We start from the raw sequence: 15,713 nt of genomic DNA, 5'->3' as shown, positions 1-15,713 counted from the left end.
TATAAAAGTATGGAGTAATGGGCCTGGCACACAGGAAGAGCTAAAAAATTATGAAATCTGGGTCTTAGGCAAATTTGTGTATCCAACTCCTCAAGTATGTTTGAAACACCTGTATGCTCACCACCTAGATTCAACAGTTGTTAACATTTGGTCATATATGCTTTATCTATCCATATCTATTCATCTAGCCATCCATTATCTACATATCTATCTGTCTTCTATCAATTTAGAGCTATATAACCATCTCTTTCTCTTTTTTTGGAGGGGGGGGCTGTAGTACTTAAAAGAAGTTGCAGATACAATTCTTCAACACTCATGCATCTAAAAATAAGAACATTCTCTTACACAACCAAATGCCACTTTGCATCTAAGAACATTCACAATAATTCTATATTATCATCTAATATCAAGTCCTCATTAAAATTTCCCAGTTGTCCCCAAAATGTTTTTATAGTTTGCCCCTAACCAAGATCCAATTAAGGTTCATATATTGCATTTGGTTGTTATATTTCCTCTGTCTCCTCTAATCTCGAACATCTCTCACCTAGACCTTTATTGACTTTTGAAAATATTAGGCTACTACCGTCTTGTAGAATGTTTTACATTTTGGAGTTTCCTGCCTGTTTCCTTGTCACATCATTTAACATTTTCCCCCCATCTCTTGTATTTTTTCATCAACTAATTGGCATAGACTATAGATCCCCTTAAGATGGCCAAGTAAAGACTGAATTCTTTCATTACCAAGTTTCAGAGTAAAGAGTTGGGGTAACAGTCCCTTTGGTGCTGGCCTCCAAGTTTCCCCCTTCTCTGTCTCTTTTTCTCTCTCTGTTTTTCTCTCTTTTCAAGTATTCACTAAGGTCTCACGGATTGTTTTTTCTTCTATCCATCCCTCTATCCATCCATAAATTCATCTAGGTATGATGTACAATCCAATTTTATGATTTCCCAAGTGACTAGTTGTCCTATATCATTTGTGTTAAAGTTCATATTTCTCCAAAGATTTGAGATTCCTCCTTTAGTAACATCAAATTTCCATGTGTAGTGGTTCTATTTCTGGTCTTTCTTATCCTGTTCTATTGATATATCTGTTAAATTATGTGTTAATACTGTATCATCATAATTTTAGAGGTTTTCTTATATATTTTAGTATCTGAGAGAACTAGCTCCTCTGGCTATTGCTCTAAATTCTTGGTGTCTTCCTGGCTGTTCTTGTTTGTTTTCATATGAACTTTAGAATCAAGTTGTCTAGTTTCAGAAAAAAAGTGTTGGTAGTTTTACTGCAATTGGCCTAAATTTATTATTTGTTTATTACTTTGTGGATATATTGAGTTGCATTATCTTAAGAAGAATATTTATGAAGATAATAGTATTATTTTTCTTCTTAGAATTGTTAACTTTTAGAATTACATTAATTTCCTAATATTGAACCATCCTTGAATTGTAGTAATAAAACTTGACCATATGTATTATTTTCAATGTGCTATTGGATTTTTTGATACAATTTTTGTATAGTTATTGAAAAGTGAGATTGGTCTGTAACTTTTTTGCACAATATTTATTGGGTTAAGGTATTAATATTATTTTCATTGTATAAATGAAATTCAAAATTTGCATTATTTTTCTGTTATTTGGAACAGTTTAAATGGCATTGGGATTATCTGATTTTTGAAGGAATAGTATAATTCCCCTCTTAAACCATGTGGACCCAGCAGTTTTATGGTTGGTTAGTTATTCCATAACTTTCTCTATTATGGGTATTGATCTATATAAGCTATCTCCCTTTGTGTCAATTCTGGTAAATGATATTTTTCCTAGAAAATTATTCCATCTAGGCTTTAAAATTTACATACACTTAATTGTAGAAGGTGATCTTACTAATTTTTCTGTTTTGATGGTTATTTCTTCCTTGTCATTTCTTATTTTGTGTATTTATTCTTTTTAATTATTTTTCATGACAAAGTTAACTGTCTATTCAGTCTGTATTGTTTCTCCCGGAACTTAGAAAAGTTACCACTGTAATGCAACGTGTCATTAATTTTTATGAATGTTTCATGTGCACTTGGATAAAAGATGTATTCTTTACTATCAGGGTGTAAATTTTGATAGATATACATGAGATTTATCTTACTGATTATGTTGTTTAGAAATTTTACCCATTTTTATCTTTTGTCTACTTCACCTTTTTGGAGTGAGAGTGGTATTTAAAATCTCTCATCATTAGTAGTTTCTATACATTTCTGTTTGCATTTCCTATAGTTTCTGCTTTCTGAAGATTGCTCTGTGTCAGAGGTCCCCAATCCCTGGTCCGTGCCTGTTAGGAACCAGGCTGCGTAGCAGAGGATGAACAGTGGGTGAGTGAGCATTACCACCTGAGCTCTACCACCTGTCAGATCAGCAATGTCATTCGATTCTCATAGGAGCATGACCTGTATTGTGAACTGTGCATGTGAGGGATCTAGGTTGCACACTCCTTATGAGAATCTAATGTCTGATGATCTGAGGTGGAACAGTTTCATCCTGAAACCATCTGTGGAAGAATTGCCTTCCACAAACTGGTCTCTGGTGCCAAAAAGTTTGGGGACTACTGCTCTATGTTATTTGCTGTGTTGATATCCATATTGTTACATCTTCATTGTGAATTGCAGCCTGAAATTATTAAGTGTTCTGCTTTGTCTCACTTAATTTTTCTGGCCTGAATTTTATCATGTGATAGGTCAAGGTATCAGATTCCTTTTCACCTTGCATATTTTGGTTCAATCCTTTATTTTTAGCCTTATCTACTCACTTAGTTTCTGATACGTGTCTTGAAAACAGAATAGAGTTGAGTTTTGTCTCATAAGCCAATCTGAAAATCTATTTATTCCAGTAGGTAAATTAAGCCTATTTACATTTATTGATATGATTTTAGTCTTAGTTCTGTCATTTGCCATTAAAATTTTTTTGTTTTGTGTTTTTATTTCATTTAGTGTTTAGAAAGGTTTGAATATTTACTTTAGTGGTTATGTTCAGCTAACAGCTTTACTTAATGCTGTTAGTCTCCTTTCCTTATTCATATGAACTACTATTTGCTTTTTTGACCTTAAATGATATTCTTTGACTCTCATCTACGCAGCAATAATTAGCTTATTTTACTCTTCTTTTTTTCTCTCCCTTCCTCCTTTTTAGTCATATTATTTCAACTTTCTCAGAATATATATTTACATACTCTTCTTCCATCTTTGTGGAAATCTAAGTTTTGTTATACATCTATGATTAAATGCATCCAATGATCAAAATCTGTCAACATTTCTCCAGTCATCTCCTGGTTGGATAAAGTTCTTCTGGTAGATTTCTCAGAAGGGACTCATGAATGCAATACTCTATAAATTTGTTTATGTTTGAACTATTTTTTTTAGTCTTAATATTGAAAGACAGATCACCGGACATAAAAGTCCTTTATTCCAGGTTCATTTTAACTTGAGTTTCTTGGAAATGTTACTCTTGATGACTAGCTTTATATGTTGCTGCTGTAGTCTGAATGTGTGCGCCAAAATTTATATGCTGGAAACTTAATCCCCAACCCAACAATGTTGGGAGCTGGGGCCCTTGAGAGGTGGTATTTAGGTCCCAGGAGGGGTCCTCATGAATGGATCAAAGTTGTTATGAAAGGGCTTTCAGGAGTGGGTTCACTCTCTTCTGCCATGTGAGGACACAGAGTTCATCCCTTTCTTGTCCTTCCAACTGCCACCATGGGAAGACACAGAAACAAGGCACCTTCTTGAAAGCAGAGAGCAGCCCTGACCGGCACCAATGTCAGCAACTTAATCTTGAACTTCTTAGCCTTCATGATCATGAGAAAATAAATTTCTGTTCTTTATAAAATTACTCAGTCTTAGGTATTTTGTTATTGTAATACAAACACACTAAGACAGTTGCTACTGAAAAGTAGTGCCAAGATTATTTTATTTCCTTGGTCTTTATGTTTGAAAGCTCAGAGTATTTTCTACCACTTGAATATCTAATATTTTCACTAGGGTATGACTTGGAGTTGACCATTCTGAGAAGCCTTTTTAATGTGTAAATTCATGTCTTCTTTTATTTCAGGAGAGTTCTTGAATTATAGTTTTAATTAAGGGTCCTGTTATTTTGTTTTCCTTTTTTAATTCAAGAACTCTGACGATACATATGTTAACCTTCTTTGCCTATCTTCAATAGCTATCATGTTCTCTCCGATCCTTATAACCTTTTCTTTTGGCTTTGTTTTCTTGGCTCTTTTCATTTCTATATTCTTGGTTGTAGCTGTTCTCCCTTGGGGTATTTCCTACTTTAGTCTTTATTTTTCATATACTTTTATGTTTCTTTCAATTTCTTGAGTCAAGCCAGCTCCTATTTAATGCCTTCCTCTTGTTTACACTATTTTTTGAGTTTTGAACTTGTCAGAAAGTGTCCATCTTTAATATCTAAAATTTATTTTTTATGTATTTTCACCCCTATTGGAGTGTTGTGTTATAGTTTTCCTGTGTCATGTCTTTGTTTGTGTATGTTTTCATCTGCTGTAATGTTTTGATTCTCATTTTCCATTATCTTTTTGAAGTAATTTTGTGTGGATGTTGGGTTATTTTAATGTTTATTATTTATTTCAGTTGGACTTTCCTAACAGATAAGCATAGAGATAGGAGGAAGGGGTTTGAGTGGCTTCCTAGGTTCTAAGTTCAAAATCTCTTTCTTTTGTTGCTGCAGAAAAGAACAATTCTTTAAGAAATGGGGCTTTTAATGTGACTTTTTCTGATTCTTTGATACTCCTTTGTTTGAGGGATTTTGTGGGGAGGGATCATGTTTCTCTTTCTTTTCATCTTCAAGTCCTCAAGGGATCCTTTCCTTTCTAGGAATCTTCCCTCTTCCTGGAAGCCGCACAGTCTCAAGGCTGTCTCTACCTGTAGTAGGAGAACCTCTTTATAGCAATCTTATTTTCGACTCCCCACAGGAAATATTTAATCTCCCAGGTCTCAGACCTGTTCCTTGTGGTGCTCTCTTACTCAGGCTGGAGAAATACCTCTCTTTCTTGGGATGAGATTTGGTTAGTGTGATCTGAATTCTACCATTCTAGGACCTTGCCGCAGTCTTTGCCTGACCTGCTGTGCTGTGCATTCACAATCAACCTCACTGGCTTCAGATGTTTGTTTTCCCACTTACATGTAAATGGAAGCTTCTAATGTTTTCTGACTCCTAGCTATGCTATAGGCGTGGGCCAAGAGTAATTTTATTTGCTCTGCTTTTTTGTTCTGTAAGATTTTCAGGAGGATGTAAGGACAGATTTGAATATAAGTGGCTGTCCTTATCCTTAGTAATCCTGAAGGCCAAACCTGAGTCTTTGAAATGTATTAATGAATGTAATAATTGGTCTTAATTGGATAATAATTACCAATGCAACTATTTTTATTCCCTCAAAGGAATCACTGTATCATTCATTTAACTATTTACTGAGCAACAATTACGTACTTGTATTAGGCAAAATCTGATCCACCACTTGCTACTTGTTAAGACCCTGGGAAGGAGCTAATGCAGACATACCTTATCATCCCCATTTCACACATGAGATTTTCCCCTCACCAATTATTCTGCAAGCACATTGGCCTTCTCCTGATTTCTGAATGATTTATGCCCCAGGACCATTGCACAGCCATTATTTATCTGCCTGGAGCCCTCTATCACTGGCTTTTTTTGTAACCTTCAGACTTTAATATTACTGCTTCATTAAGTATTTTCTTCCACACTCACCTCCATTATTTGTTGTTCCTATACATTGTTCAGTTCCTTTGTAGCTCTTGTCACAATTTGTATTGAGATACTTAGATATTTGGCTGTTTGCTGATGTATTGTCTGTCTCTCCGTTAAACTGAATTGTGTGAGGACAGAAATCACGTCTGTGTTCAATCTTGTCTGTGTTCAGCCATGTCAAAGTGCTAGGAACATGTGGGACTGCAACAAATATTTGCTAAATGAATGTTGCCCAGAGAGGATAGGCAGTTAGCCCAAGGTCACACGGCAGGTTAACGGAGGATCCAGAATTAGAATCCTGGTCCCTCCAAGCTAAGTGGTTCATTCATTAGCGACGTTGCCACTTCATGGAGGATGCTATCCTCTCTCTGGGGATGAAAGACAGATGTTCTCTCATTTTTGCCTCAATTAACCTTCTAAAAAATCTCCACACTCAATGAGTATGGGGAAAACCTGATTTTAAAAATTAATTAACGTCAGACCCCAGTGTTGTAAAGTTAGCCACGAAACCCAATCTCTGTGCTCAGCAGGCAGCCTAAGGGACTGACCAGAAGGGCTCAGGGGACAGTGCAGCTGTGGTCCAGTGACTGCAGATATTCAACCACTTCAAAAGCCACAGGACTGTATTGGGCATTTATTAGCTGCCAGGTAGGGCACTGGGCACTGGGGATTGAAAAATGAACAAGACAGACATTTCCCTGCCTCTGGTGGTTGCTCCCGTGCAGTGAGTCAGAATTCCAGAGCAGCATATCGAGTGTTGTGAATGGGAAGGACCAGGGGCAGTGGAAGCCCAGAGGAGACACTAGGCCATTCTCAGGGCTCAGGAAAGAGGGCTTCCAGGAGGAAGGAACTGGAAGGATGAGCAAGAGCTAACCAGATGAAGGACAAACAAGAGATAAGTGTAACAGGTAAAGGGCTAAAGAAGGGCCCAGATGCAAGGGGGAACAGAACACACTAAGATGATTCCAGGGACATCAAGATGGAACTTAGACAATTGGCAGTGTGGTGGAATGACCAGAGAAGAGGCTGGGGCCAGGTCAGAGAAGGCCCTGGAGGCTGTGCCAGGAGTCAGGCTGTGACCTGGAGGTCAATGGGGAGCCATGACAGGGGGTTCCTCCACGGAGTGACACAAATCACAGCATCTGAGTGCAGAAGGGACCTCACGTGTGATCCAGTCCCACCACCCTCTCAGTGTAGGAAGCTCTGCTGGAAGTTGCACACCTCTGGTGACAGGAAGCTCATTTCTCTGCATTGCCTATCTTGCTAGATTGCTCTGATAAGAAGAGAATTGGCCGGGCTCAGTGGCTCACACCTGTAATCCCAGCACTTTGGGAGGCCAAGGCAGGTAGATCACGAGATCAGGAGATCGAGACTATCCTGGCTAACCCGGTGAAACCCCGTCTCTACCAAAAACACAAAAAATTAGCCGGGTGTTGTGGCAGGCGCCTGTAGTCCCAGCTACTCGGCAGGAGAATGGAGTGAACCCAGGAGGCAGAGGTTGCACTCCAGCCTGGGCGACAGATATAGGCTCCATCTCAAAAAAATAAAAAAAATAAAGAAGAGAATTCTTCCATATAATGAGTTAAAAGCACGGCTCTAAATGCAGCTGCTCTAACACAAAGGACAGAATAAACTGCAGCTGCTCTAATATTGTTCTCACTGCTGAGCTCTGTCCATCTGCTCCCACCCCTCCCACCCTTGCTTACCTTCACTCCACATTTGTGTTCTTTGCACCTATTAGTCACCTACCAGTCACTCCAGTTCCTGGTTCTTGGTTGATGTGGAGACCCCAGTTTTTTAGCTTTCTGTATCTTGGTCCCTACCCTGACCCAACCTGGGCCCTCTGCGTCCCAGCCCCAGATTCTCGCTTCATCTTTCGGGTTCTGCCCAGCTGAGCCCACACGATGCTGAGTTATTAAACAAATTCTGCCAAATGGAAGTATCTGCCACCAAGCACATTTCACATGGGAAAGGAGAATTTTCATCTATCAAAAGCGCATTTATTTCAAGGGAGCCTATCACTCACTGAAATTCACGGGAGAAAGAGAGTCCCAAGAAAATCAAGGGCATTTGCATTACAATCCACCTCAATGCCCAAAAATATCCCGCTGAACATGCAGAATTTCAAGGAAAACAGTATGTTTTGCTTATTTGCAGGAAAGAAATGAATGTTCAAGAGAGGGAGGGGGCTGTGGTTTAAAATCTCCAACTTGCAAGGAAAGCATTTGGTATATGTTAACCAAAGAATCACCTTTGACCCTGCAGATTTTGGAGCTGGTCCTGTCGGGGCAGGCAGAGGATCCACACACAGTATGGAGGGGAAGGCACTGTGTTTGGGGACAGGCGAAAGGATTTGCAATCCCATTGTCTGGGAACAATAGCTGACGCTGAACACTTCCTTTACAACAGGTATCATGCCAAGAATTTGCCAAACATATATTTTTTATTTAGTATGATTAAGTAAATTGCCCAAGGTCACATGGCTAGAAAATTGCAAAGTAGGACACACAGTCCTGGCTTGACTGCTTGCTGGATGATCTTAACCTTTCCGTGCCTCTTCTTCCAGATTGTTAAAAATGGAGCATCATAAGGATTCTATCTGTACTCTGCAAACTTGCCTTTCCAATTCTCCCTACTGGTAGAGGAAAGTAAGCAAGAACTTGACCTACATGGATGCATTCCCCACCCTTCACCTGGAAATGGGGAGTAATGCCCACCATGCTTATTCCAAAGCGGAAAATGTCTTTGAAGTCTTACACTTGAGGCTAAAAATTAATGTGATCTGTATCCTACTCCATAATACTCTGTCGTTAAGGTAAAAGAGCTTGAAATGATTCCCAACTGGGAAAAAACAAAAATCAACAGAAGATTTCCTGTCTGGCTACTGAGCTCACGGGGAGCTGCTCTTAATAAAAACAATAGCCGACACTGAACACTTCCTTTACAGCAGGTATCATGCCAAGAGTTTGCCAAGTATTTATTTAGTCAGATTAAATAAATTGCCCAAGGTCATGTGGCTAGAAAGTTGCAAAGTAGGACTCAAGCTTGTGTGACTGCGCAGCCCAGGCATGTAAACTGCACACTTCGTAGCACTGAGTTTACCAGTGACAGGGAAGGAGGTAAAAGCGAAGAGCGATGACATCCCATCAGGTTGGCAGCCAGGCCATTTTCCTTCTCTTAGAGTCATAGTATTTTAAAAATCCTTTAGCCAGGTGTGGTGGTGGGTGCCTGTAGTCACATGCTGCTTGGGAGGCTGAGGAGGGAGGATCACGTGAGTCCAAGAGTTCAACGCTGCGGTGAGCTATGATCGCGCCACTGCACTCCAGCCTGGCTAACAGAGCTAGATCTTATCTCAAAAATATATTTTTAATATATATATACATATATATGCACACATACATAAATATTAAAAATTCAGACTTACTTGAATATGTGCATTCAGGATTTATTTTCCAAGTTATTGTTTTATGAGCCTCATTTGTGATTTGTAAGAGGAGAGGCTCAGAAAGTCACTAAAGTGGTGCCATGCAGTAGCATTCTCAGGATGATCTTGGAAAAAAATTTCCATGAGGGCCACATCCTGCTGGGAGGTCAGGTCAGGTCCCTCACTGAGCCATGGTCATTCTCTTCTGTCTCAGGGAAATGCTCAGCTTCAGTGACTTCAGTGCAGAGAGCTGACCACTGCTAAGAGCCTTGATTTTCCCCATGAACGCTATCATTTTCATTGCACCATCTCCCTTCCCACCATCAACTTTCACCACATTCTTAGACTTGTCTTGGGCAGTGGGCAATTGGGTTTGCCTTGCAGTGGTTATCTGAGAGTGGCCAGCCTTGAAAAACATCTGCCAAATACTTTTGATGTTGAATATCTGTGAACCACATTTCTCAGTTTTCATTCATTTCTGCTGTCCAGCGTCCTGCCCTTCCGCTGTATAACTGGTTCATGGAGCAGTGGGGTTCTGTGGGACTACAGATGTGAAGGACTTTCATTTCTCCCTTATGATGACCCCCAGTAGCAGGTGTCTTACTGACATCTCAGAAAGTCCCCCTTGTGGGTGTTGGAAGTCCAGTCCTGGTCCAACCCCACTTGAGCCAGCGCTTTTCCCCTCTCACAGCAGGCCACACCTGTGGTTGGTGGGACTGCAGTGGGCAGATGTGATTCTCTCTTCTCTCTCCCCCTTGCTCAAGCATCAGAGCTTGGGAGAGGAGAGCCAAAGTCCGCTTCTGGGACGCCTCTTTCTACTCTTCTTTTTGGACCTGATATCCCTGATGTTTCTCTTCTCAAATCTAGCACCCTCCCCCACCATAGCTAAAACACATGTATGTCAGTGTAGTTAAGAGGGCTTTCAAAGTTGCTTCCTGTTTCATTACATATTTGTCTAAAATGATGATGAATCAAGCTATGCTATTTTAGCAAAATTGTCTTTTTTTTTTTTTTTTTCTTTTGGCCTCCCTAACAAACTGAAAAAAATTGGGTAGAAAACACTTCCAGGCAAAATATCATTAGTGAATTATGTGATAACTGGTGAAGGCCTCATATTTTGCAGGGGCTTTGATAAGAGCTCTCTCACTTAAGCTTCAATGACTATAAAATTGAACCCATCTTCACAAATATACTTGAATTTTTTCAAGTTGACACTGTACTTGGTTAACAAATTGTGTCGGGTAATATTAAATATTCTTCAACATTATTTTGCCATCCAGAAATGTTAGCCAAAACCATTATTAGTAAAGCAATCAAGGATGTATCAAATGGCCAAATTATTAACACCTGTTTTTCCCAAAGGTATGGTAAATAAATAATGATAGCTTCTAAAAATTTTACTGAGCATGTACTAGAGTCAGGTCCCAAACTAAGTACATAGTATAGCATTTAATACTTACAAATCTATCCCCATTTTCTAGATAAGGAAACTGAAGGTAGAGAGACTAAATCTCAGTTTTTGTACCAGCTGTCCAAGGGGGTTGTCTTAGTCCCTTCAGGCTGCTATAACAAAATACCATAAGCTAGGTAGCTTGCAAGCAATAGAAATTTATTTCTCACAGTTCTGGAGGCTGGGAAGGCCAAGATCAGGGCAGATTCAATGTCTGGTCAGGGCCCATTTTCTGGCTCACAGATGACACCTTCCTGCTGGGTCCTGGAGCATCTTATAAATACTGAAAACAAAATAAAACAATAAAGCAATGCTCCACAATAATAGGGTATGTCAAAGGGACACAGGAGCCCCCAGTGACCAAAGTTGGACAATCTGAGCTTAAAAAAAAAAAAAAGGCCGAGCGCAGTGGCTCACGCCTGTAATCCTAGCACTTTGGGAGGCCAAGGTGGGTGGATTACAAAGTCAGTAGATCGAGACCATCCTGCGTAACATGGTGAAACTCCGTCTCTACTAAAAAATACAGAAAAAGATTAGCCGGGCGTGGTAGCAGGCACCTGTAGTCCCAGCTACTCAGGAGGCTGAGGCAGGAGAATGGTGTGAACCCGGGAGGCAGAGCTTGCAGTGAGCTGAGATCGTGCCACTGCACTCCAGCCTGGGCAACAGAGCGAGACTCCGTCTCAAAAAAAAAAGAAATACCTGAGACTGGGTAATTTATAGAGAAAAGAGATTTGATTCACTCACGGTTCTGTAGGTTGTACTGGAAGCATAGTGGGTTCCACACCAGGGGAGGTCTCAGGAAACTTACAATGATGGTGGAAGGTGAAGGGGAAGCAGGCACATCTTACATGGCCAGAGCAGAAGGAAGAGGGAGAGGGGAAAGGTGTTACACACTTTTTAACAGATCTCGTGAGAATGAACTCTATCATGGGAACAGCACTAGGGGGATGGTGCCGGATCATTCATGGGAAACCACCCCATGATCCAATCACCTCCCACCAGGCCCTACCCCCAATATTGGGGATTATAATTTTTTTTTTAGTGTAAAAATATGAACTTTTATTGTCCTGTCTTAGTTTTGGGGAAAAGGGGTTCTACTTTCCACACTTCATGAGCCAGCAGTGGGCTTGAGTTATAATGTGTAGATCCCTTTTGGTTATAGTCACAGAAGAAGCCATCAAGTTCTTGAGGCATCTCTTGTTGTTCTTTGACATCTCTTGGAAAGAAGCAAACTAGAAGACTGACCGATGATCTGAATTGCTTACAATGATAACATTTACAGTAGGAGCCTAGCTGGCGTGCTATTAATGCTGAAATAATCATGCCTGTACTGGTCAGTGAGTTCAGTATGCTGGTTGGAATACCAGTTCCAGACTTTTAGGTGACACACTTGAATTGAGTTCTCATTGTAGAGTCATGGCCTTGGCTCCATCAGCTGCGGTTATCTTCTTTGGTCTGAATACCTATCAGTCCTTACCAGCTGTAGCAGCCACTGCTTGGTCAAACTTTGCCATGAAGTCTGGCTCATGGAACTCCAGCTGCCTGACAAATTCATTGCATTCCTGCTCAGCCTAGCCTTGAGACCACTGATCCCAAAGACATAGGTGGCACTCAAAGATACAAGGCGGTCCATTTGCCCTGGACACACTGAGCTATACCAGACTATTTGGCAGGGGCTGTAATTTTCCTGGCACTGCCTTAGCTACCAGGTCCTGCAGGAAACATTCACACTGGGGACCTGACTAATTGGCAAACCAGTGAAGAATACACTTCATCTCCTGGGAAGTGATGTAAGACACTGGAGAAAGGGAAGAACTAGTTTTGTCTGGTACTGAGGGTAAAAGAGAAGGGAAAGATAGTGGCATTGAAAAGGAAGATGACTCCAGTGGCATCCTCCCCTTTTCTCTCAGAAGGCACCTGGAGATTGTCACAAGAGTCCTTAGACTCCAACTACTGCTACAGCTTCCAGGGATTACAATTTGATATAAGATTTGGGTGGGGACACTGATCCAAACCATATCAGTCATGTGAATAGTATGTACCCTTAATGTGATGTGATGAAAATGTCACTTTGACTCTGTGATTTTCCTCCCCCAAGCCTTAGTCTAACTGTGGGGAAAAATTATATAAATCCAATTGAGGGACATTCTATAAAATGCCTAACTTGTACTCCTCAACACTGTCAAGGCCAAAAAAAAAAAAAAAAAAAAAAAAAAAAAAAAAAAAAACCAAGGAAAGTCTTAGAAATCATTAAAGCCCAGAGGAACCTAAGGAGATATGGTAAGTAAATGTAATGTGGGATTCTGGATGAGATCCTGGAACAGAAGAAGGTAAAAACCAAAGAAATCTGAACAAAGTAGGGACTTCAGTTTAAAATAATGTATCAATATTGGTTCACTAATTCTAACAGATGTATCATATAAAATAATAGGGAACACTGGGTGTGGAGTATATGGCAACTCTCGGTATTATCATCACAATTTTTTCTACAAGCCTAAAACTATTTGAAAAGCTAAATTTTATTTTAAAACATTGAACACAGCTTCAGGGACCTAGGGCACCAGAGCATGAAGTCTAACATATGTATAATTTGAGTCTCAGAAACAGAAGAAAGAGAGAACTACGCAGAAAAACACTTGAAGAAATAATGGCTGAAATTTTCAAAATTTGGTGAAAGATATAAATTTACAGATTTAAAAATCTCAGTGTACTCTAATTAGTAAGAATATGAAGAAAACCATATCTATGCATAGTATAGTAAAACTGCTGAAAATGTATATATGTATTGGCAGGTGGCAATTTATAACTTTAATGTTTATATAGAAAATAAATACTAAAAATGATAAAAAGCAAGAAAATGAAAAGGAGGAAATAATCCAAGCACAAAAATTAATAAAATTGAGAAGAAATATACAATAAAGATTGAAGAGACTATATAAAAAAACCTCTGGCAAGACTGACGAAGTAAAAAAGGGAAGACACAAATACGAAACATTATAAATATAAAAGAACAATAGCCACAGATTTAACACATAGTACCACAAATAACTTTATGCAAAGAAAATTGAGTGCTTAAATGCAATGGACAATTTCCTATTAAAGTGTTTATTATTATTGAATCAAGAATAGGAAACTTAAATAGTTTATTGCATTTGAAGAATGGGGATCAGTAGTTTAAAATATATTTAACTTCAAAACACCCATCCTACACAATTCTAGCTATGAGCTCTAACAGTCTGTCAGGTAACAAGCAATTTCAAACTTCCACAAACTCTTCCGGAAGCTAATAGATTAAGAAACACTCATCAATTCATTTTATGAAGCTACGAAGTCCTTGATGCAAAATAGACATGCACACCATGAGGAATGTAAGTTACACACCATTCTCATTCATTAATATAGATGCAGAAACAAAAATATTTGCAAACCATATGTGTATATATGTATAAATGTATATAATCATTAAATTGATTATATCTCAGGAATACAAAGATGGTTCACATTAAAGGACCATCTGGTCATCAGCACATGCAGAAATCATTTGAAAACATTTAACAGTCATTTGTATTTTTAAAAAATTGGGAAAGAAGAAACACAATATTCTTAACTCGATAAAGGGATTAAAAACATATAAAATTATACAGCAAACATTATATTTAATAGGAAAATGTTAGAAGCAATCGATTTAAATTCAGAAAAAGGCAAGGGATCCAACAGCACTGTTTCCATTCAGCATTGTGCTGAAGACTCTAGCCAACCCTTTAAGAAAGTTAAAAAAAAAAAAAAAAAAGGGTTTGGAAAGGATAAAATAAAATTTGCAGAGTATAGATTAAGACAACATAAGAGACTCTTCAAATATTATAGTATAAGTTTTGCAAGGTTTCTGGATATAAAGGTCAAAGTTTTAAAATCATTCACTTTCTGCGCACCAGTCACAGATACTAGAAAATGAAACTTTAAAGGTTTGTGATACTTTAAAGGACATAAGAAGCATAAGAATAAATCTAACCAAATATGAGCATAGCATTTGTGAAGAAATGTTTAAAATCCTTTATTGAAAAAAGTTAGAGCTAAATCTAAATAAATGGAGATATATACCATGTACATAGAGAAGAAGACTTAATATAATATTGTAAGTTCTCTATAAATTAATTCATAAATTTAATGTACTTCCAATTAAAAACTTTATAGTATTTTGTGGAGCTTGACACATTGATTCTAAAAATTTATAGTGAAAAGCAAAGAGCCATGATAATTAAGATGAGTTTAAAGAAGAGCAAGGTGGAGGGATTTGTTCTGGTAGGTATCCAGTCTTCTTATATGGCTACAGTAATTAAGATTGTATTTTCTGACAGGTATAAATAAATTAGTGAACAAAATTGAGAACCCAGAAACAGATCAATGCTTACACGAAATCTTACTGTGTAACAGAGTTGACGGTGCAGAGCAGCAGGGAATGATAGGGTAATAATTTAATAAATGGTGCTAGGACAATTGGTAATGCAATGAAAAGAATCTGATCTCTATCTTGCACCACAAACAAAAACTAAATTTTAGGGGGATTAAAAACCTAACACTAAAAAAGAAAAAATTGAAAGTGTTATGAGAAAATGTAGAATATTTTTTATGAACGCAGAATAAAGGACGGCTTCTTGTTTTTTTTAACTTAATCCCAAATGTGATAGTATAAAGGAGGGTTTCTTAAACAAGAAAAACAAAGCATCATCTATGAAAGAACTGATTGATTCAACTACATTAAAATTTAAAACTCTTATTCATCAAAAACACTAAAAAAGTAAAGGCAATGCATGTATGCCCATAAAAGAATTAGTATACAGAATATATAAAACACATCTATACAACATTTGTCAATATAACCCAATATGAAAAAAAAATTGTGAAGCATAGGAAGAGGCAATTTACAGAGGAGGCTATTAAATGGACAATAAATACATGAAAAGATGCTAAACTTTATTAGATATCAGAAAAGTGCAAAAACAAGACCACATAAGAGACCATTTTACCCTGTCAGCTTGGCAATAATTTAAAAGTCCAACAATATCAAGTGCCAGGTATTGTCTA

At 38.3% G+C, this 15,713-nt stretch overlaps 1 pseudogene; it reads right to left on the bottom strand.

Moving 5' to 3' along the window:
* Window positions 1–12,097: 12,097 nt before the first annotated feature.
* Window positions 12,098–12,523, bottom strand: LOC108532171 (uncharacterized protein C14orf119-like; annotated as a pseudogene).
* Window positions 12,524–15,713: the final 3,190 nt, after the last annotated feature.

This window comes from Rhinopithecus bieti, unplaced genomic scaffold, assembly GCF_001698545.2.
Source record: "Rhinopithecus bieti isolate Rb0 unplaced genomic scaffold, ASM169854v2 scaffold_9997, whole genome shotgun sequence".
NCBI classification, from domain to species: Eukaryota; Metazoa; Chordata; class Mammalia; order Primates; family Cercopithecidae; genus Rhinopithecus; species Rhinopithecus bieti.
This window is presented reverse-complemented; position numbering and strand designations above follow the sequence as displayed.